Genomic DNA, 22,624 nt, shown 5'->3' on the forward strand with positions numbered 1-22,624 from the left:
TAGCTCACTCAGAAATCTTTACTATTCTTATAGTTTGTATTTTGATCCAACATTTAACTCTCGGCGAACTCAGCCCGATGTAGCTTTGCTATAAGAAAAAAACACACAGTCAGATTTAACTCTCTTAACACAAAGACCTGATTTGTTTAAACTTATCATGTGATTTACGCGAGAGGTGTTGAAAAAAACAAACTGGTGGTTAATATTTAATTAATTACTGTGATAAATTCGACAAAACGTGTAGCCTAGACACCTACAAGTACTTAAGAACCAAGTTGGTGATCAAACTAGGAATAGAAAGATGTCCAGTGTTTAGAGAAAACAACTTTCTCAATGACGAGAAACTCACTTAAAATAAAACTGTATCTCAGAACGGCTGGTATAGGTTTTAACACTGTTATTGATAAGGGGAGAACAACGTTTCGACCTTCCTAGGTCATCGTGAGGTTAAGAGAGAATTTGAATGCGACCATTGACGGACTCATGTCTTAGGGACGAGAGTATAAACAGGTACGGGATAGTAGGGGGCGTTGTAGGTGAATGTTAGGTTATTAATTAGTATAGGTTTAACGGTGTTCCTTTATACTGGTTTACTTTATTTTCTCTGTCCCTTTAAAATTTTCGAACAACTAACACAAAGACTACCGCCGCATGGTTGTCCCTAATTTTCAGCTGGTATACCAGAGTGAAATATCACACACCGCCATCTATCGGATTATCCGTGTCTGTCCGAATAAGGTAATTAAATCGGCCCATCTCTGAACATAACGTTACACCCAATACATTATTAACACAATATGTTTCAATCTCTCCAGACAACCCTGTTATTGATGCTAACATAATGACGTTTGCTTGGAATATAGTATTTCAGTCCACTGACTTCAGGCCCGGCATGGTCAAGCGTGTTAAGGCGTGCGACTCGTAATCTGAGGGTGCGGGTTCGCATCCCCGTCGCGCCAAACATGCTCGCCCTTTTAGCCGTTGGGGCGTTATAATGTTACGGTCAAACCCACTATTCGTTGGTAAAAGAGTAGCCCAAGAGTTGGCGGTGGGTGGTGATGATTAGCTGCCTTCCCTCTAGTCTTACACTGCTAAATTAGGGACGGCTAGCACAGATAGCCCTCGAGTAGCTTTGTGCGAAATTCAAAAACAAACAAGCAAACCACTGACTTCAAGAAGGAACGAAAGAGCCTTGCGGTGAAAAGTTAATGCCTTCTAAGGTCATAATAATCCGTATGTCTGAGGTTCTAGAAATTAAACCTAGTAGCTAAGACACTTTCAATTCCATGCATGCTTGCCTGGCGAACTAGAGCAATCTAGCCACTCCTTCTGGGGCTTATGAGTTAAACTTTACGGAGTTTTTGTCAGTAAGAAAAGATAGAACAAAGCTATCTATTTTCAAGGATGCCAAATCTAACTATCAATCTAGAAGGTGCAGTAAAACTGGTTTTTCGTGGAATTACGCTTTACGAACCAACTGAAGAGCATTCTTAATGTATATAGAAGTTTAATGTGACATTTTTTGGACGCGCTGATGTATTTCACTTTTATAACTTTTAGTTTTTACTAAACAAACATACTGCTCATAATGAAAACGTATATATTATTTGATAGATTGTTTAGGCAAAGTATATATACTGAAACGTATATACATGATTTTAATAGTCGTTTATCTAACATAACTAGAACTGACAGTTTCAAACCGTTTGCTAAATCCGTCAATGTCCTTCGATGTAAGTAGCCTTCAGCCTAAATCAAAGAATGTTATGTTCACATACGTTTCGAAACGAATACTGTTATTTTATACATTTTTAAATTTATGTTTCAATTTGTAGTGTCGTGACGTCAGCAAACGCGTGTATGCCACAAATCAGGAGGAAAATATCCACTCTGCAGACTGCAAAACAACATGGCGTACAAACTTAAAAAATATATAAAATAATATAATATAAGAAACAAAATAACAGTGCAGACGAGCTTTAGAAAAGCACCCTCATTAAACTTTCTTTATACGATTATTACTTTCCACTTAGATAATATAATTACACTGATTTAGATGAAAAATGATTCATCTTGATAAAATGATTAAACTGTTCATCACCAAACAGCGGTTTCTAGAAATTTAAAATATTGCATGTTCTATTTGAATTAAAAGATACTGTTTCTGCATTTTCCTTCTTCTGAAATCTGTGTCTGTGTTTTCTTATAGCAAAGACACATCGAACTGTCTGCTGAGTCCACCGAGAGGAATCAAACCCCTGATTTTAGCGTTGTAAATCCGTAGGCTTATCGCTTCTGAAATCTAAAGGGTAAAGTTGAATTTCTAAACGTGAGCTACAATAAAATAGAAGAAAGGTGCTCCGGTTTTAGGGTTATTGTGTATTTCCACAGAATATTTGAAGAAATCTTGCTTTTATAAAGAGGAAGTTTTGTATTTACATCTTGTATATTTCTAACAGTACACTGCTGGTACAGCGGTAAGTCTACGGATTTACGATGCTAAAATTACGGGTTCGATTCTCCTCGGTGGACTCAGCAGATAGTTCGGTGTGTCTTTGCTATAAGAAAACACACTCACATGTTTCTAACACTGTGAAAACTTTATCTTCATGTAATGACCTTTAGCCTAATAAATAGTGACCAGTACCTGGCATCTGTAATACAGTACATAATATACCCACAACGTAATATGTGGTCATCAAGGCACCATTAGGCTGTAATGAACAAATTAATGAATGTGGCTAGCATCTTCATTTCTAAATGAATTGGTCAGTGTAACTTTATGTTGATATGTAATAACCTTTGCTCTGTTATTTATATATATATATATATACATACAAGCGATCCAAAAAGTCTGGACCTGTAGGTTAGTTGGATGCTTTCTTAATTTCAAATAAATGATCGATTATGGCGCTGCCAAAGTACAAGAAAGTTGAATTAATTCTTCTTTGTGGCAGAGAAGGTTGGTTCCAGAGGAAAGTTGCTGGATAAATTTAAGGTTAACCATTTAGAACGGCACGAATACACTTCACAGTATTCGAAAAGAACACTACGAGAATTCTTTCACTTGTTTCGAATTAAAAAAGGACACCGTGTGGAACACATTCGGTTCCAGATTTTTCAAACACCCTGTATATGATGAACAAATTACGTCTTCAATTCATTACTCAGGGAACGAACTCTGATTTAATGGCTAAAATGTCTTCGATCTGTCAGGGACAAATTGGTTTGGTTTGTTCGGAATTTCGCGCAAAACTACTCGAGGGCTATTTGTGCTAGCCGTCCATAGTTTTGTAGTGTAAGACTACACGGAAGGCAGCTAGTCATCACCACCCACCGCCGACTCTTGGGCAACTCTTTTACCAACGAATAGTGGGATTGACCGTCACATTATAACGCCCCCACGGCTGAAAGGGCAAGCATATTTGGTGCGACATGGATTCGAATACACGACTCTCAGATTACGAGTCCAGTGCCTTAACCACCTGGCCATGCCGAGCCGACCAGGGACTAATCCTCGAGCTCAGAGAATTGCAAGTTTGGAGAAGCAACAAAGGTCGTTCCACTAAAAGGGCGCATTTCTCAAACTTAAACACAGTTCACTTATTTCTTGAAACAAACATTTCGTCAGGTGGCTAGGGCACTCGACTACTAATCAGAGGGTCGCGGATTTGAATCCCTGTCACACCATATATGCTTACCCTTTCAACCGTGGGAGCGTTATAATGTCAATCCCACTATTTTTTAGTGAAAGACTTGGTGGTGGGCGGTGATGACTAGCTGCCTTCCCTCTAGTCTTACACTGCTGAATTAGGGATGACGAGCGCAGAAAGCCCTCGAGATGCTTTGCGCGAAATTCAAACCAATCCAACTCTGAGTAAAACTGGTCTGTCAGTTCGAAACTCTGGGCAAAAATCTGAAACAAAGAATATTATTCTGCCCTGAAATTAGTTTGAAGATTAAATAAAATTCTTAACGTACTTTGGGCAATATATTTATGGATATGCTAATGTTAAACGAAAAATTTAAGGTAGATATAGAACTGTTTCTATATATATATTTCTTTATGTAAAGTACACCCTTGTGCAAATTAATTGAAACAAATGGTCATTTTACAATATTTTCAGCATGGTGGCCGGTGTAGTCTTGTTCGACCTGCTGATTTCCTTTAATAGTCATTTTTTTCACATAGACGGCGTGATTAGCTGTGTTTTGCAGTACGGTCAATGTAATTTTGGGATATATGACGAAATTTTGAGGAATATTACGTCATTCGAAATTGCGTAAGAAGGGCAAGGAGACCAGTCAAAAAACAACTTTTTACCAACTCAATGAAGAAAAAATGGTATCAATGGGGTCTGAAATACAAGAACTGGACGCAAGAACAATGGAGGAAGGTGTTATTCAGTGACGAGACTCATTTCTTTGTACAGGGTCAAAGAAGTCTGCGTGTTTGCAGATCTCCAGATGAGAAACTTCGAGAATCTCACATCAATCAGTTCGTAAAACATCCCTTGAAGAAGATGTTTTGGGGATTTTTCAGCTACTATGGCGTCGGAGGCTTACATATCGTAGAAGGTATGATGCGAGGACCACAGTACATCGAAGTTTTGCAGAGAAGAGTCGTTCCAAAATTGAAAAAGAGATTTCCAGATGGTTCTGGCATTTTTCAACAAGATTTGGCTCCGTGCCACACATCGAAACTTGTGAAGAATTTTATGACTACAACGCAAATAAAGGTGCTGGACTGGCCTGGAAACTCTCCGGACTTAAATCCTATTGAAAATCTTTGGGCGATTTGTAAAGAAAGACTTCGGGAAAAGACTGTACTAGGAAAGATAAGCTAATTGAGGCCATAATTGAGGTGTGGTACCACGATCCAAAAATGAGTAAAGATTGCAGTCAACTCGTGAACTCAATACCAAAGCGGATTAATGATCTTCTGAAACATAAAGGCAGTCATATCATGTATTAATTTGTGAGTAATTTTTGGATTCCAAAAAATAAGACGCAAAAAAATTGAAAAATTCGTAATTTTCCGTCTTGTTTCAATTAATTTGCACAAGGGTGTAGGATGAAGTCCTGACGTATCATTATATCTCTCTAATGAACCAAACCCGCAAACACGTATATACTATTCTTTGCACTGCGATATCTTTATTACCGAAAGCGTTCAATATATCTTGGTTATCTACCTCCGGACACCCAAGGCCGATTGGTCAAGGATTTTTGTCAACGCAAAATTGTTCAATAAACTATGTCGCCAGTGTTACATATACCGAGACAAAGGAACCTAACTCACGACTTAAACCGGAACATAAACAGGAGATGTCTAGTTGAAAGGTTGACCAAAATCTCGTTCGATTAATTAGTTTGCTAACAAGGCCAACCAGTCAACCCAAACACTTCCTCTGATACAAACAACCGATAACATTCTTCGCAGTATTTTATATTAAATTTACACTGGGTTTATTCTGTACCCCCTTCCCCTCATCTCCTCAGGCTTTTTAAACTCTTGATGCAACAACAGGCAGATCCAGAGCGGACCAGAGAACAGTCTTTAATTTCCGAGCACTTCCCTGTTATATGTAACTATTGCAATGAAGAATCGATCAAATGCAATTGGTGTTACAGATCTTCCATGACAGATTGTGACAAAATATACATATATATATATATTTGTATTATTTTACTACATGTAAGTTTGTTCTTTGCATAGAAATTACATCCAAACAGTGTTATCTTTTCAGCCATAAAAAAGTTTCTCTGTAAAAACATGAAATCTGACGAAACTTATGTTCTAAACAAGACTATGTGATTCCTCCCGAACCCTAAATCTAGGTGTTTTAGTGCTACCAGCCTTTTTCATTTCCAACACAACATACAACAGCACCTAATGCATCTTGGGATGCTAAACACCGGTATGAAACCCACACCAGTATTCGGCTCACTACTTATAACTGCTGCATCTTCTTCAGATAAGGCCCTGGCACGGCCATGTGGTTAGAGCACACAACTCGTAATCCAAAGATCACGGATTCGAATTCCGTTATACCAAACATGCTCTACCTTTCAACCGTGGAGATGTTGTTATGTTTCGATTAATCCTACTATTCGTTGGTGAAAAGAGTAGCTCAAGAGCTGCCTTCCCTCTAGTCTTACACTGCTAAATTAGGGACGAATAGCGCAAATAGCGCTCGTGTAGCTTAGCGTTAAACCCAAAAACAAATTTCTTCAGATCCTAGTTAAATATTGTGATTTTATTTCGAGCAACAGTTGCAAAAAAACTTCGTTTTCTCGCGAAGTATTGAGCAATATTACAAGTTATATTTAATAATTTTTTTATTGTGCCAAAAATTTGATTTTTTGTAACTGTTACTCAAACTTCTAAGTTTCTTATCGAATTTTCCGAAACAAACAAATAAAAAATTACAACTTTTACAATAACAACATCAAAGAAAATTGTTCTTAATTTGAAATAAAAACAGATAAATAAAGAAACCTAAACTGAAAATCGATTTCAAAAGCTTTTATATCAGTTTGAATTTCGCGCAAAGACGTTATCGGTGATAGACTACACGGAAGGCAACTAGTCATCACCACCCACCGCCAACTCTTGGGCTACTCTTTTACCAACGAATAGTGAGATTGGTCGTAACATTATAACACCCCCATGGCTGAAAGGGCGAGCATGTTTGGTATGACGGGGATTCGAAGATTATATACTTAAAAACATATAAAAGCCATGAAATATTATGTAACATATTGTACTACAATACGTTAGTAAGTGTATTTATGTTAAAAAGATAAACTATTGTACTACAATACGTTAGTAAGTGTATTTATATTAAAAAGATAAACTATTGTACTACAATACGTTAGTAAGTGTATTTATGTTAAAAAGATAAACTATTGTACTACAATACGTTAGTAAGTTTATTGCTGTTAAAAAGATAAACTATTGTACTACAATAAGTTAGTAAGTGTATTGCTGTTAAAAAGATAAACTATTGTACTACAATAAGTTAGTAAGTGTATTTATGTTAAAAAGATAAACTATTGTACTACAATACGTTAGTAAGTGTATTTATGTTAAAAAGATAAACTATTGTACTACAATAAGTTAGTAAGTGTATTGCTGTTAAAATGATAAACTATTGTACTACAATAAGTTAGTAAGTGTATTGCTGTTAAAAAGATAAACTATTGTACTACAATAAGTTAGTAAGTGTATTGCTGTTAAAAAGATAAACTATTGTACTACAATACGTTAGTAAGTTTATTGCTGTTAAAAAGATAAACTATTGTACTACAATAAGTTAGTAAGTGTATTGCTGTTAAAGGATAAACTATTGTACTACAATACGTTAGTAAGTGTATTTATGTTAAAAAGATAAACTATTGTACTACAATACGTTAGTAAGTGTATTTATGTTAAAAAGATAAACTATTGTACTACAATAAGTTAGTAAGTGTATTGCTGTTAAAAAGATAAACTATTGTACTACAATACGTTAGTAAGTGTATTTATGTTAAAAAGATAAACTATTGTACTACAATAAGTTAGTAAGTGTATTGCTGTTAAAAAGATAAACTATTGTACTACAATAAGTTAGTAAGTGTATTGCTGATTCTTATTTCTCCCATATTATCCTCTGTATTTTTGACGAAACTATAATAGTGTATAACTCTAGTATATGTCAGTGTAAGTGGGATTCGAACCCGCGATCTACAGATTGCGAGTCGAGTGTACTAACCACCAGGCTACACAAGGCCAAAATAAAGAAAAGAACTTGTATGAACACTTATGGTTATTCATATATAAAACAGATAATCATTCTTTCTGTTGCTAAGCGCTGATATAAACTTAAAAATTTGAAAACAATGATTTGTGTATGTAAGCGATGATTTAGCCAATAAAGTGTTAAAAACTTGTTGAAGTGAAACGTTGTCTTAATCTTATACAACAAAACCTACACAAGAATAACTGAGTTAGATCTACTTACGTTGTGCAGAGATTGGTTATGGCGTAACAACGCTGCCTTTAGAATCCCTTAGGCCATAAAAGTTGCAGCCAGTTGTTCAGGTGGTTAATTGATGAGGTGTGGTCGGTTGTTCAGGTGCAGGTGGTTGTAGAAAGAAAGCAGGATATCTGTTTTTTTCAGAAATTGGGTGTTAATTAAACGATCCAAGACGTATAGAATGAAGTGAGAAACAATGTATTTAAATATAGTTCGTTTTGAATTTCGCGCAAAGCTACACGAGAGCTATCTCCGCTAGCCGTCCCTAATTTAGCAGTGTAAGATTAGAGGGAAAGCAGCTAGTCATCACCACCAACCGCAAAATCTTGGGCTACTCTTTTACCAACGAATAATGGGATTGACCGTAACATAATAACGCCCCCACGGCTGAAAGGGCGAGCATGTCTGGTGTGACGGAGATTCGAGCTCGTGACTCTCGGATTATATTTAGGTTCCTGTCCCTTCGGATGGTATTGGCTGAGTTGGTTCTGTGAAGGCAGATAATGGTTATTATTTGTCTCGCACCAAAGACGCCTGATAAAAGATGGTGAATTACCATGGTAAAATATTTACTTTCCTTCCACGTAGAATTATATACCGTCAACATGTGCAGGGTAGCAACATCCAGAACATTATCGTGTGACAAATTATTCAATCTTCGTTCAATTCCAGGGAACCAAACACAAACCGGTTAAAATAGCAATCATGACAATATTAACCGATAATTCTTCGTGGTTCGGGCGATACGGTTGCTTCCAAAGTGTTCTCTATCCAGATTAGTGTTAATTCCAGATTTATCCATTCAAAATACACAGTGAGTAGCAAGTGTCATATGATAGTTTCCTTAGATTTTTGCCCTAAGTTTTACACTCACAGTGCTAGTGCCACGAACACGTACATTTATGACTGTTGAGAGGGCTATGAATTAAACCAATCCGTTAAATATCGCAAAATAAAAACTTCTTGTTGTCCTGAAGTGTGGGGTGAGTGGGAGTGGATGGATTAAATCGCGAATATTTTCATTTTTAACGGTTTTTCAAAGTTAGATGAAATAAGCAGTGATTCAATTTGGAAGGCTGAGCCAACATCTATATTAGACGGTTCAGTGGTCTTCCATAAACCAGAATGAATTTAGGTTAGACAAATTGGTTTAATTTTGGAAGGCCAGGCCAATATTAAACAGGTCTTGTGGCCTTCCATAAGCCAGCGTAGATTTAGGTTAGGAAAAGTGGGTTAATTTGAGGTGGCCAGACAAACATTAGACGATCCAATGCAGCCTTACACTAACTAGCCAGAGTATATTTAAGCTGGAGAAAACGGTTTGATTTTGGAAGGCCAAGCCAACATTAAACAGGTCTTGTGGCCTTCCATAAGCCAGCGTAGATTTAGGTTAGGAAAAGTGGGTTAATTTGAGGTGGCCAGACAAACATTAGACGATTCAATACAGCCTTAGACTAGCCAGAATATATTTAAGCTAGAAAAAACGGTTTGATTTTGGAAGGCCAAGCCAACATTAAACAGGTCTTGTGGCCTTCCATTAGCCAACGTGGGTTTGAGTGATGGAAAGAAGATTGAAGTATTTTAAACGCTCGTACCAACAAGAATGTCTCAATAACAATTTCTTTGATGTCACCGTTGCTTCAACTCGCTCTGTGTCAGTTGTCGAATTTTCTAGAATCTACGCAATATTGCGAACTCAGTGAGCATGAATCCATTAACACATAAAGCTTAGTTATCCAAGCCTCAAGACTTCCAGTGTGAAGAACAAAGTTATTTATAAATTGTTTAGTAATTTCACAATATTCGCGCCAATATCAAACTATTTATACTGTTATCTGTTGCAAATCCATGTTTTGCATACACATTTGTTATAGATACTAAAGCAACAGCAGCCGAAAACAGTCTGAAGTCTTATCACGACTTAACCCTCTCAGTAATACTAATATTCCAAGCTAAATCTATTTCTTTGAAAAGTTAAAACTATCACATTAGTCAAACGTCATTGTAAAGGTAGATTCCTTACAAGAATATGCTGAGAAATAAATTTAACTTTAGTAAAAGAAGCGTGATAACCACATGCTATATACACACATACATCTGCCTATATTTATGTTTATTAATGCTTCTGGACTACATCTTCAATTTTGTATGATGTACTTGGTCTCATGCTCTTCAACCATTATACCATCTTTACCGAGTCCAATTTACGATCTTTGATATATATTGTAAAATGTTCGACTTAAAGTCTTAAGTTAGCCAAAGGAAAAGAGAGAGGATGGGAGGTAGGCAGGCGGCCAAGTGTATAATCAGAAAATGACTACAACTGTGTCTTTTGTTTGTTTGTTTGTTTGTTTAGAATTAAGCACAAAGCTACTCAATGGGCTATCTGTGCTCTGCCCACCACGGGTATCGAAACCCGGTTTTTAGTGTGTAAGTCCGCAGTCATACCACTGTGCCACTGGGGGGCGCAACTGTGTCTTCTACACAAACTTATTAATGCGACAATCGGTCTTTTTTTTCTCTTTAAAAATTAAATCAATTGTTCGTTGTCTAATTATTAAATCATCTAAACTGTTAATGAGTATGCAATCTTAAAAACATTTAACTTTTCAAGTAAGTCTTAAATAATTCTTAGAATCGAAAACGTAATCAACTGATATTAAAATATTCAGTTAAGTTGATGGTTAGGTAAAAAAGAAATTCACTTTTCACTTGTTAACGTAAATAGGAATTGTTGTCCAAAGAACTGATAATTAATAAAAGCTAACAGAAACTTCTCAGAAAAGAAACATTTTAGTAATTGGGAAGACCTTGAGAAAGATTACAAATACTGTTGACTCCGAACTAATTCTTCAAGGGTTTCTTAGAAAAGAAACATTTTAGTAATTGGGAAGACCTTGAGAAAGATTACAAATACTGTTGGCTCCGAACTAATTCTTCAAGGGTTTCTTAGAAAAGAAACATTTTAGTAATTGGGAAGACCTTGAGAAAGATTACAAATACTGTTGGCTCCGAACTAATTCTTCAAGGGTTTCTTAGAAAAGAAACATTTTAGTAATTGGGAAGACCTTGAGAAAGATTACAAATACTGTTGGCTCCGAACTAATTCTTCAAGGGTTACTTAGAAAAGAAACATTTTAGTAATTGGGAAGACCTTGAGAAAGATTACAAATACTGTTGGCTCTGAACTAATTCTTCAAGGGTTTCTTAGAAAAGAAACATTTTAGTAATTGGGAAGACCTTGAGAAAGATTACAAATACTGTTGGCTCCGAACTAATTCTTCAAGGATGTCTTTGTTTTTATGGTTTAAAGTTCTTATTTTAGCCTACTGGATTAGAAGTAAGTTACTCGCCAGCAGACATTATTATTAGAGATATCTTATTCTATACATAGTCCCTCAGGGGTTACCAAGAACTAGGACAGTATTTAATAATAGTATTCCAATGATACTGTGTTCACTTTTCGCTCAATCCAAAGATCTTCAGGTCGTTTAAGACACAACAAACACCGGACTTGTTCTTCCGTTGGGCGACGTGTGCCCCTGCACAGGATGCCCACGTTAAGGGGCGCAAAAATCGACATTGCAATTAATTGTTTACGCAGGTTCCAACTTTGCCCAAAACTGACTCTGACAACAGTGAACGGAATACCATTTATATAATATACAGCATTATATAATAGGCCTAATCCTAATTTCTAATGACAAATACCATATAATAAGTCTCATATTAGATAATATTATATAATAGACCTAATCCTAATGTCTAGTGACAAGTAAATTAAATACAAATAGGGTTCCTTTTTTTATCAACGTTTTATTATATTAAATATTTTTATTTTTTCACAAACAAAACGAAATACTGAAGAAAATGGAACAAATTTCTTTTAAAATTATATACGTTTAAATTACGGTGAAAACTTGTCAGGTTTTTACAGTGACATCTATAATATAAAATCATTATAATTAGAACAAACACACGAGTTTCTTAGAATAATTCTGTGCAGTAAAAACAAATTTCGTCTTGGAAAATAAGATGTATTTTAAATAAATATAATAAATATAACATAATAAGGTGTTTTTATTTTAAAAAACTCTTGGTTTCATGATGATTATTTGGAGATAAATCGACTTATTTATTTACCGGTACAACCATTTTTAAAGTCCCCTAGTTCAGAGGTAAATTTGAGCTCTTGTTACGTTAAATTTGGTTTTTGATACTGACCGCTGTAGGCAGAGTACAGATAGCCCTTTGTGTAGCTTTGTGCTTTAAAAAAATGAGGAAATTATTTAAAGAGACTGCAGAAAAACACTGTTCGAGAATTTCTTACGAACACTCAACCACGTAATCACAAAAACATGTTAAACATTAATCTCTTCTGGATAAAACTTGTTACGTCACATTTATTAAACGCGTACATCACTGTCATTGATTTTAACGTCACCAAATATTCTGTTTCCTAAGTAGTACAAATATTCTAGAAATAATACAAGTTTAACATTTTATAAACAATGCAGAAATATGTATTTTTATATCATAATTTTTTGTTTATGTTTGAATTTCGCGCAAAGCTACTCGGAGGCTATCTGCGCTAGCCGTCCCTCATTCAGCAGTGTAAGACTAGAGGGAAGGCAGCTAGTCACCACCACCCACCGCCAACTCTTGGGCAACTCTTTTACCAACGTATAGTGGGATTGACCGTTACATTATAACGCTTCCACGGTTGAAAGGGCGAGCACTTTTAGTGCGACGGGATTCGAACCCGCGACCCTCAGATTACGAGTCGAGTGCCTTAACCACCTGGCCATGCCAAGCCCTTGTTTTTTCCGATTTCTTCTAGGAATCGAGATTTGCTTTAACTTTAAAAGGTACGTAAACAGTTTTAGATGCTAATCCCAGTGGTACAGCAGCATCTCTGTTGACGCATAACGAAAGAAAGTTGGTTTCGATACCCGTGGTTGGCACAGCACTGAGATCCTACTGTGTAGTTTTATGTTAAATTACAAACAAACAGGAACAGTTTGATAAATTTCCTGCTAGAATTTTGATTGAAAATTTTAACCTACAAGCGGATTTGGCCCGGCATGGCCAGGTGGTTAAGGCACTCGACTCGTAATCTGAGGGTCACGGGTTCAAATCCTCGTCGCGCCAAACATGCTCGTCCTTTCAGCCATGGAGGCGTTGCAATCTGACGATCAATCCCACTATTCGTTGGTAAAAGAGTAGCCCAAGAGTTAGCGGTGGGTGGTGGTGACTAGCTGCCTTCCATATAGTCTTACACTGCTAAATTAGGGACGGCTAGTGCAGATAGCCCTCATGTCGAGCTGCGCGAAACTCAAAATAAACCAAACAAGCGAATTTTATAATATATGAATATCCTACATTGTCCCAAATATTTGAATCGATTTCGTTTCTATCTTATTCTTTTTGCCCTTAGACCTAAGTAAGCACACTTACTTTTTAATCCCAGTTCCAGGCTTCGGAAAGTACAATCTCCCGCTGGAAGAAACACTAAAGAAATCCCAGAAGTTACAGTTTAGTGTAACTTAAAAAGCGCTTAACAAATAAGAAGTGACTGCATATCTCTTTGACCTTTGAACTCGCAAATATTGTAAAGAAAATAGCAGGTCTTGCGTATAATTCTTCAGAGCACGTGCTTCTGTCTCACGCACTGCAGGGTAATAATGTGGGACATAAAACGAAGGGGGTTTGACAAGTAAAGTGGCAAGCAGAAAGCTGGACTGAGCACGTGCTGTTCATTTCCCTCCAATGAAACTACTAGTTTTGTATCGCGCGTAGAAACACTCGCTACAGCAACTCCCTTAGACATTAATTAAATCTGCAAAAATAAGTTTTAAAAATTCCATTTAAAAAAAACTGTTAAAGTCTGTGCTCAAAACTAAGTTCGAGTTGTCAATAAATTTTACAGAGTCGAAGTTACAAACGCTACCTAGCCTCTAGATATCGCTCATACGTGTAGACGGAGGAAGTTAGTGTTAGTTGAAGCAGCACCCAGTAATTGCTGTCGACCGTGATAAGGTGGGGAGGCCCTGAAGCAAAGGCGTGGCTACAGGCTTGTGTTCAGGCCACGACTTCTTCCACACCCACTAAACAACGAGGCATTGTACTCGGTAGAACAATAGAAGACGATCTCGATTCACTGGTACAAGCTAAAAGAGTTTATCTTGGTGATCGTGAGGAGGAAAACGAACCGACCCTTGTGGGTCAAGATGACTATCAATCATCTACAAATAAGTAGGAAGTGTCTGGTTTGAGTTCTTTTCTTTTACAACTTCCTAGGCAGAAGTAGAGAACAGTTCTTTGAGTGCACGCGAGGAAGGAAAGCTGAGAATCGAAACTAGTATGAATGCACTGTCTTTGATTGCTTTTTCGCTTTTGAATTTCGCGTAAAGCTACACGAGGGCTACCTGCGTTAGCCATCACTAATTTAGCAGTGTAAGACTAGAGGAAAGGTAGCTAGTCATCACCACCCACCGCAAACTCTTGGGTTACTCTAACTAACGAATAGTGGGATTGACCATCACATTATAACGTCCCCACGGTTGAAAGGGCGAGCATGTTTTTTGTGACGGAGATTCTAACCCGCGACCCTCGGATTACGAATCGAGTGCCTTAACCACCTGGCCAAAAGCAAAGAATAGAATGTAATAGTATAACAGCAATACTCCAGCTGTTCCGGACTGAGTAATTCGCCCAATATTGGGGCTTATAATACAAAGCAATTCAATCATACTGCACTATCCGCATAAGAAAAGTAATACGAAACCCTAGAAAGAGAATTCATTTTCAGATATACTGCGCTGTCACAATTCATTACCTGTAACTCTAATCGATTTATGTAAAACAAGTGAGTCAGTTTCATCATCGTATGTGTGTGTGTTTTTCTTATAGCAAAGCCACTTTGTGCTATATGCTGAGTCTGCCAAGGGGAATCGAGCTCTGATTTTAGCGTTGTAAATCCGCAGACTTGCATACCGCTGTACCAGCGAGGAACATCACCGTAAATCCGTCAAGCAAATGAAAATTTGTATTTTGATGTTCATACATCTGTAAGTATGTATACATCCACGTATATCTTATTCTGTTAATAAACTACATGGTAATAACAAAACCAATACATCTATAAGTATGTATACATCCACGTATATCTTATTTTGTTAATAAACTACATGGTAATAACAAAACCAATACATCTATAAGTATGTATACATCCATGTACATCTTATTTTGTTAATAAATTACATGGTAATAACAAAACCAATACATCTATAAGTATGTATACATCCACGTATATCTTATTTTGTTCATAAACTACATGGTAATAACAAAACCAATACATCTATAAGTATGTATACATCCATGTACATCTTATTTTGTTAATAAATTACATGGTAATAACAAAACCAATACATCTATAAGTATGTATACATCCATGTACATCTTATTTTGTTAATAAACTACATGGTAATAACAAAACCAATACATCTATAAGTATGTATACATCCATGTACATCTTATTTTGTTAATAAATTACATGGTAATAACAAAACCAATACATCTATAAGTATGTATACATCCACGTACATCTTATTTTGTTAATAAACTACATGGTAATAACAAAACCAATACATCTATAAGTATGTATACATCCACGTACATCTTATTCTGTTAATAAACTACATGGTAATAACAAAACCAATACATCTATAAGTATGTATACATCCACGTATATCTTATTCTGTTAATAAACTACATGGTAATAACAAAACCAATACATCTATAAGTATGTATACATCCATGTACATCTTATTTTGTTAATAAACTACATGGTAATAACAAAACCAATACATCTATAAGTATGTATACATCCACGTATATCTTATTTTGTTAATAAACTACACGGTAATAACAAAACCAATACATCTATAAGTATGTATACATCCACGTGTATCTTATTTTGTTAATAAACTACATGGTAATAACAAAACCAATACATTTATAAGTATGTATACATCCATGTATATCTTATTTTGTTAATAAACTACATGGTAATAACAAAACCAATACATCTATAAGTATGTATACATCCATGTATATCTTATTTTGTTCATAAACTACATAATAATAACAAAACCAATACATGTATAAGTATGTATACATCCACGTATGTCTTATTTTGTTAATAAACTACATGGTAATAACAAAACCAATACATCTATAAGTATGTATACATCCACGTGTATCTTATTTTGTTAGTAAACTACATGGTAATAACAAAACCAATACATCTATAAGTATGTATACATCCATGTACATCTTATTTTGTTAATAAACTACACGGTAATAACAAAACCAATACATCTATAAGTATGTATACATCCATGTACATCTTATTTTGTTAATAAACTACACGGTAATAACAAAACCAATACATCTATAAGTATGTATACATCCATGTATATCTTATTTTGTTAATAAACTACATGGTAATAACAAAACCAATACATCTATAAGTATGTATACATCCATGTACATCTTATTCTGTTAATAAACTACATGGTAATAACAAAACCAATACATCTATAAGTATGTATACATCCATGTATATCTTATTCTGTTAATAAACTACATGGTAATAACAAAACCAATACATCTATAAGTATGTATACATCCATGTACATCTTATTTTGTTAATAAACTACATGGTAATAACAAAACCAATACATATATTTGAGTCGAATGAATCTTAGTAGTTAGCTTGTCGGATTATAGATCGAATGTTTTGATGTTCGAGACATAATATCACTGAACACGCTTTCCACTAATGACTATGGACCCGTTATAAAAGTCTCAATGACGGTTACAGTTGAATCATAAGCGTCAGTCTAGTCCACGTGCCCATAAGTAGCCGAACAAGTCGGATATTGCAATTCATAATTTTTTTTAGGAATGTAATGTTTATGACAAAATGGTTACACTGTTGTTACTTTGTTAATGAAAAATACGGAATTTTCCTCTTAGAAAAACAGAAACGCTAACCGTTTCACAAGAGAAGATACAATAGGTTTTATTCAATCAAGCTTCACAGAACTGATCTTCTTCGGACCAAAGAAGCGACTGTTTTCTTCACTGAGTCGTATCCCAAATTTGTATTAAAATGATCTTGTATAAATTTGTAATAAACCTAAATGAATGTAGATTAATCAAAGATAGATAATAGCTAATTAGGTCTTGGCATGTTTACTAAGGAGTGATCGAATTTAATTTGGGTTTATAATTCGTAATGGAGTAATTAGTAGAAATGTAAGAAAACATCAACGTTCGTACGTTATATCTATTATTTTTGTTAGACCTACGATTTGTAGGGCTTTACAACCATAAAACTTACTTACTAATTGACGTCATATTTTCACTCGCTGTATAAGGTTTCACTTTTGTTTTGTTTTTTTTATTATCGTAATCATCAGTATTATTGTTACATTTGACATCTCACAGACACTTACATTCTTGTAAAACTATAACAGGGCTTCAACAATCTTTAAATATAGAATCAGTTATTGAATTTTGTTGTGTTGTGGGTAAGCACAAAGCTACACAATGGGCTATCGGTGCTCTTCCCATCACGGGTATCGAAACTCTAATTCTGACGTTGTAAGTCCGCAGACATACCACTGTGTCACTCGAGGGAGTGGAAGGTATGTGTGCGCATGTAGATAAGTATGCATGATATGTACAAACATATCAGTGGAGAATATTTATTCATGTAACTATTACATACGTGTAATTAGTTATATTTGATAACTGTTATTTTGTATTATCGATAAAAATAATTATGATATCCTTATATTTTGTTCTTCCACTCCATTTGTAATTCATTTGGTCGAAGAAAATATAATTTCTAAAGTGTCATCTATTAAAACATTCGTTTCGAAGTTTCCAGCTATTCAACTTTCTATTCGTATTATTCTATGTTCGTATTTGTATAAAAAGACGCCAAATTACACAAAGTAACATAAAAAACGCACTCATATTTTTATCAAAAAGATTCGGAGCCTACTGTCGTTGCCATAAGTGCACGAACATATTTCTCTAAAATCCGGAGTTCGATTCCATGCGAAGGACACATCAAATAAACCAGTGTGGCGTTACATTAAAACAAAGAAACAAACAAACAAAACTCATTGATTTTCCAGAGTTGAAAACAAAAACCGTTAGAAGGCTAATCATTCTTTGTTATAAGTAAAAAAGAAATTCATAAAAAACGTATCTGACCCCCACTGGCCCGCCATGGCTATGTGGTCAGGGGCGCTAGACTCGTAATCTGAGGGTCGCGGGTTCGAATCCCCGCCGCACCAAACATGCCCGCCCTTTCAATAATTGGCGGTGGGTGGCGATGACTAGTTGTCTTCCCTCTAGTCTTACACTGCTAAATTAAGGACGGCTAGCGTAGATAGTCCTCGTGTAGCTTTGCGCGAAATTCTAAAGAAACCAAATCATAAGCATGTTGGTTTTAGTTTTATTTTTCCAAGACGGCAAGAAAACAAAAAGCCAGAACGCGGAATTAATTATATTTGTAACAGTTAACTTTAGCTACTAAGTGATGGTATAAAAACCAAAACGAAAACAAACTTACCCCCACCCGAAAAACCTTAAATCTATGAACCTATGTTAAAGATACAAACACTATGCTCTGTGTCAGTGAAATCAATTGATATAGTCACGTGTTTAGATCGAGCACACTATGGAAAATGTGAACCCTTTCTGAATTACTAAATATACATATATACATGTTTCATACATTTTCTTTAACGCTTTTTACTAGTACATATACTACGTACTGGTTCTGTTAGACACTGTCTCTGCAATACTGGAGCAGTGAAAATGGATTCTTCCTCAATCGTTATATTTGATAAATATGTGACTAGTGAAGCAAAATAGGGTCAATCAAATGCAACCAGAGCTTAGGTGCCTCTCTCTTCTAAATCTAATTAGTATGAACGGTAAGTAACAAGTGTTTCTTCAATGTTGTTTAATCGGTGCAAAATTAGCAAGGCATAAAAGATGTAACCTAAATTAAAGTAATTTATCTGTACATGAACAGCTGATCAATTTTGACTCATCATGTCTTGGTTGTGATAACATCTCCAGACTTAGCTGTATTAAAAATACGTTGTAAACAGGACCATTAGTCTGATTAGGTTTGTATGCTAATCTCTTCAGCAACATCATATATACAGCAAATGCCAGATTTACTGTACACGTGTATTCGAATTACAGGTTTTTTTTAAGACACACCTCTGATATCCTTCTAGGGCTAGGCGTTGATTAATGTTTAGTGTGCTCGGACTTTGAATCTGTGTATTTGTGGTTCGTGTTCCATTTTGAAGTCGATTTTGCACGACTTGGTCGAATCAGACTAGCCCAAGAGTTGGCGATAGAGAGAGCTACTTTCCCTCTAGTTTTTTTTTTTTTATCGTTCATTTTAAAACTGGGTACGGCTTTCCGCGAAAAATCTTAAACAATCTGACGGCGGGTCGTAAGTATGAGGCCTGGCACGGCCAAGGTTAAGGCACTTTACTCCTAATCTGAGGGTTGCGTGTTCGATTCCCCGTCGTACCAAACATGCACGCCCTTTTAGCCTTCAGAGCATTATAATATGACGGTCAATCCCACTATTCGTTGGTAAAAGAGTAGCCCAAGAGGTTGCGGTAGGTAGTGATAACTAGCTGCATTCTCTCTAGTCTCACACTGCTAAATTAGGGACGACTGGCGCAGATAGCCCTCGAGTAGCTTTGCGCAAAATTCTAAAGAAACCAAATCATAAGTGTTGTTTTAAGTTTTATTTTTCCAAGACTACAAGAAAACAAAAAGCCAGAACGCGGAATTAATTATATTTGTAACGGTTAACTTCAGCTACTAAGTGATGGTATAAAATTCTTTTGAAGTCTTTTTTTGTTGTTGTTGTTTAACAAATGTTAACATGTTAATACAATTTGACTTTAAATGATATTTTGAAGACCTTACTTATTCGTAGTTGAGGTTATTATGACGTAAAAATTACGATTGCAATAAAAATCAAATATATTTGCAGTGTTAATCACATAGTTTGATTATAATCCAAAATATCGAATCAGTAGGCTTAGTGACTCATATATGTCTGTCTCGAATTCAACTTTGAAAATGTGTGGTAGTTGGAACTGAGAGAGAAAAAAAATATGTTTTAGTTGGAGTTTATGTGGCTGAACAATCTAAACTAGTTGGTAGAGAACAATCATACCGTGTTCGTAACCCTAGCTTCACTAGTTGGTAGAGAACAATCATAGCGTTTTTGTAAATAATCCCAGCTTCAAATCTTCTTTGAGATATATAAAAAAAAAACACTACTCTAATCCGGGTTAGTTCTTCTATTGATACTTTAAGAATGACATATTTTACTTTAATCCTGTGCGATTAAAGTATTAAAGTTACTTCAGTCTTGAACTACACCATTCTTGTTTGTTTGTGAATTTCGTGCAAAGCTACTTGATAGTCTAGAAGGAAATCTGTTACTCAACGTCACCCACAGCCAACTCTTTGTCCAATCAGAATTCCGCTGACAGAAAAAAAAAAAAGTTCAAGAATGAATAGGTGTAGGAAATTGAAGTCTTCTTGACCAATTCTGTTATAGTATCTCTGATGTGATTCAAAGCCGATTCAGTTACGCCCTTCGAGGCGACATCTATTATTGCAACACTAAGATCAGAGGTTTGATTCCCCCCTTGGTGGACTCAGCAGATAGCCCAATGTGGCTTTGCTATAAGAAAACACAAGAACATCGGCATCTATTGACGTGCATCATACTCCAAAAATGCTAATTACAAATTTCTAAACAATAACAATAAAGCATTTTACACCAACAGTTGCCAACATCGCTATACAACAACAACTGTCATATGCATAAGTATAGACGAAGCAAACAGTCAGTAGCTGTGTTCCAAGTGAAACCCAAAGACACCAGCGCCAGTGTGGTGGTTCCATTGGTGTATGTGGCGTGGCTGGAAGGCGTCTACGTGTAAATAAGCCTGTGGTACGCAGCTACTGACACGTGCTTCCTGTATTCTGACGTAATGGTGGCGTTGATGTGGTATTCGCCAAGCATACTCTTGAGGTACCCTTCATACAGTAGGAATATGTTTAACTCTTCATCAACTGGATACTGAGACAGAACTTATCTGGGGTCATCTGAATCACGATACTTGTGTGTTGTCTCATGTAAGAGGCCTCTATGTTAATATTTCTTTAACCTTTTGATCATTTCAAAGACCTAATGACTTCTTTATGTAAAGTTCTGACCTTGCACCTCAAACCTAGAATCTTTAATACAGATGGATTTCGATCTTCTAAGTCAAAACACCGTATACCAAAAACTGTTGCTCTCGAGAAGAGATTTTTAGTAACTTGTGGTCCAAAATGTTTCATTTGTTATCGTCTATATCTTTGTCACTGACAAAAGGAAAACAATAATAAAAATAATATGAGAATTCTGGTACATTTCAAAAATAACTTTCTTGTTTTTTATGAATATTTTTGGTAAACAGTCTGGGGGATCTGGGGACTAGGATTTTGTAAGATTACAACTATAATCTTACAAACAGATAGCCGTCCCTAATTTAACAATGAAAGACTAGAAAGCTAGTCATCACCACTCTCAATCAATTCTACGGTTACTGTTTTACCAAAGAATAGTGGGATTAACTGTCACTTTATAACGCCTCTACGGCTGAAAGGGCAAGCATATTTGGTGGGACGGAAATTCAAACCCTCGGCCCTCAGAATGTGAGTCAAACGCCCTCTAACCACCTGGCCCATAATCTTAGTAACTGACTGAAAAGCTCTCTTAATAATTCAGTAATTAATTAGATACACTTTCCCAGTTTTCCAACTGGGCAGTGGCACGTTTACGGACTTACGACACTAAAATTCGAGGTTCGACAGAGCGCAAATGACATATTGTGTAGTTTTGAGCTAGAACAAACAAAAATGTATTAGCGATCGTAATATATTGGAAATAGTTTCTACATTTAATGAAATCGTATGAGGAACTTTGACTATGAAGATTCACTGTTTTATTTATACGAATTCGACACAATAAGGATCAATCGTGGTACGTAAGCTTGCCGAAAAACGAAGTAGCAGGGAAATAGTTGAAAGAGATTGTACCGTACTTTAAATTTGTTTTTTAATTTCGCACAAAGCCACACGAGGGCTATCTGCGCTAGCCGTCCCTAATTTAGCAGTGTAAGACTATAGCGAAGGCAGCTAGTCATTACCACTCACCGCCAACTTTTAGGACACCACTTTACCAGCGAATAGTGAGATTGACCTTGACTTTATAACGTCCCAACGGCTGAAGTGGCGAATATGTTTGGTGCGCCACCGGGATTCGAACTCGCGACCCTCGGGATTAGGAGTCGAACGCCTTAACACGCTTGGCCATGTCGGGCCAATTTGTAAAGCGTCAAGTAACAATATTATAAAATACAACTCATAAAATATATCATATTAAATACTTCGCTGTTTCAGAACAGTTACGAGTATTATTT

General features: G+C 35.9%; 1 protein-coding gene across 1 annotated transcript in view; it reads right to left on the bottom strand.

The window, feature by feature from the left end:
• Nucleotides 1-13,964, bottom strand: part of LOC143224777 (uncharacterized) — a 208,644-nt gene extending 194,680 nt beyond the window's left edge. The window contains exons 1-2 of the mRNA XM_076453068.1: nt 13,479-13,964; nt 8,007-8,152 (exon numbers count right to left, since the gene is read on the bottom strand). The gene's annotated coding sequence lies outside the window, so the exon portion shown is untranslated. The remainder of the gene's footprint in view (nt 1-8,006; nt 8,153-13,478) is intronic.
• Nucleotides 13,965-22,624: the final 8,660 nt, after the last annotated feature.

The sequence above is a fragment of the Tachypleus tridentatus genome, chromosome 9, assembly GCF_004210375.1.
Source record: "Tachypleus tridentatus isolate NWPU-2018 chromosome 9, ASM421037v1, whole genome shotgun sequence".
Taxonomy (NCBI): Eukaryota; Metazoa; Arthropoda; class Merostomata; order Xiphosura; family Limulidae; genus Tachypleus; species Tachypleus tridentatus.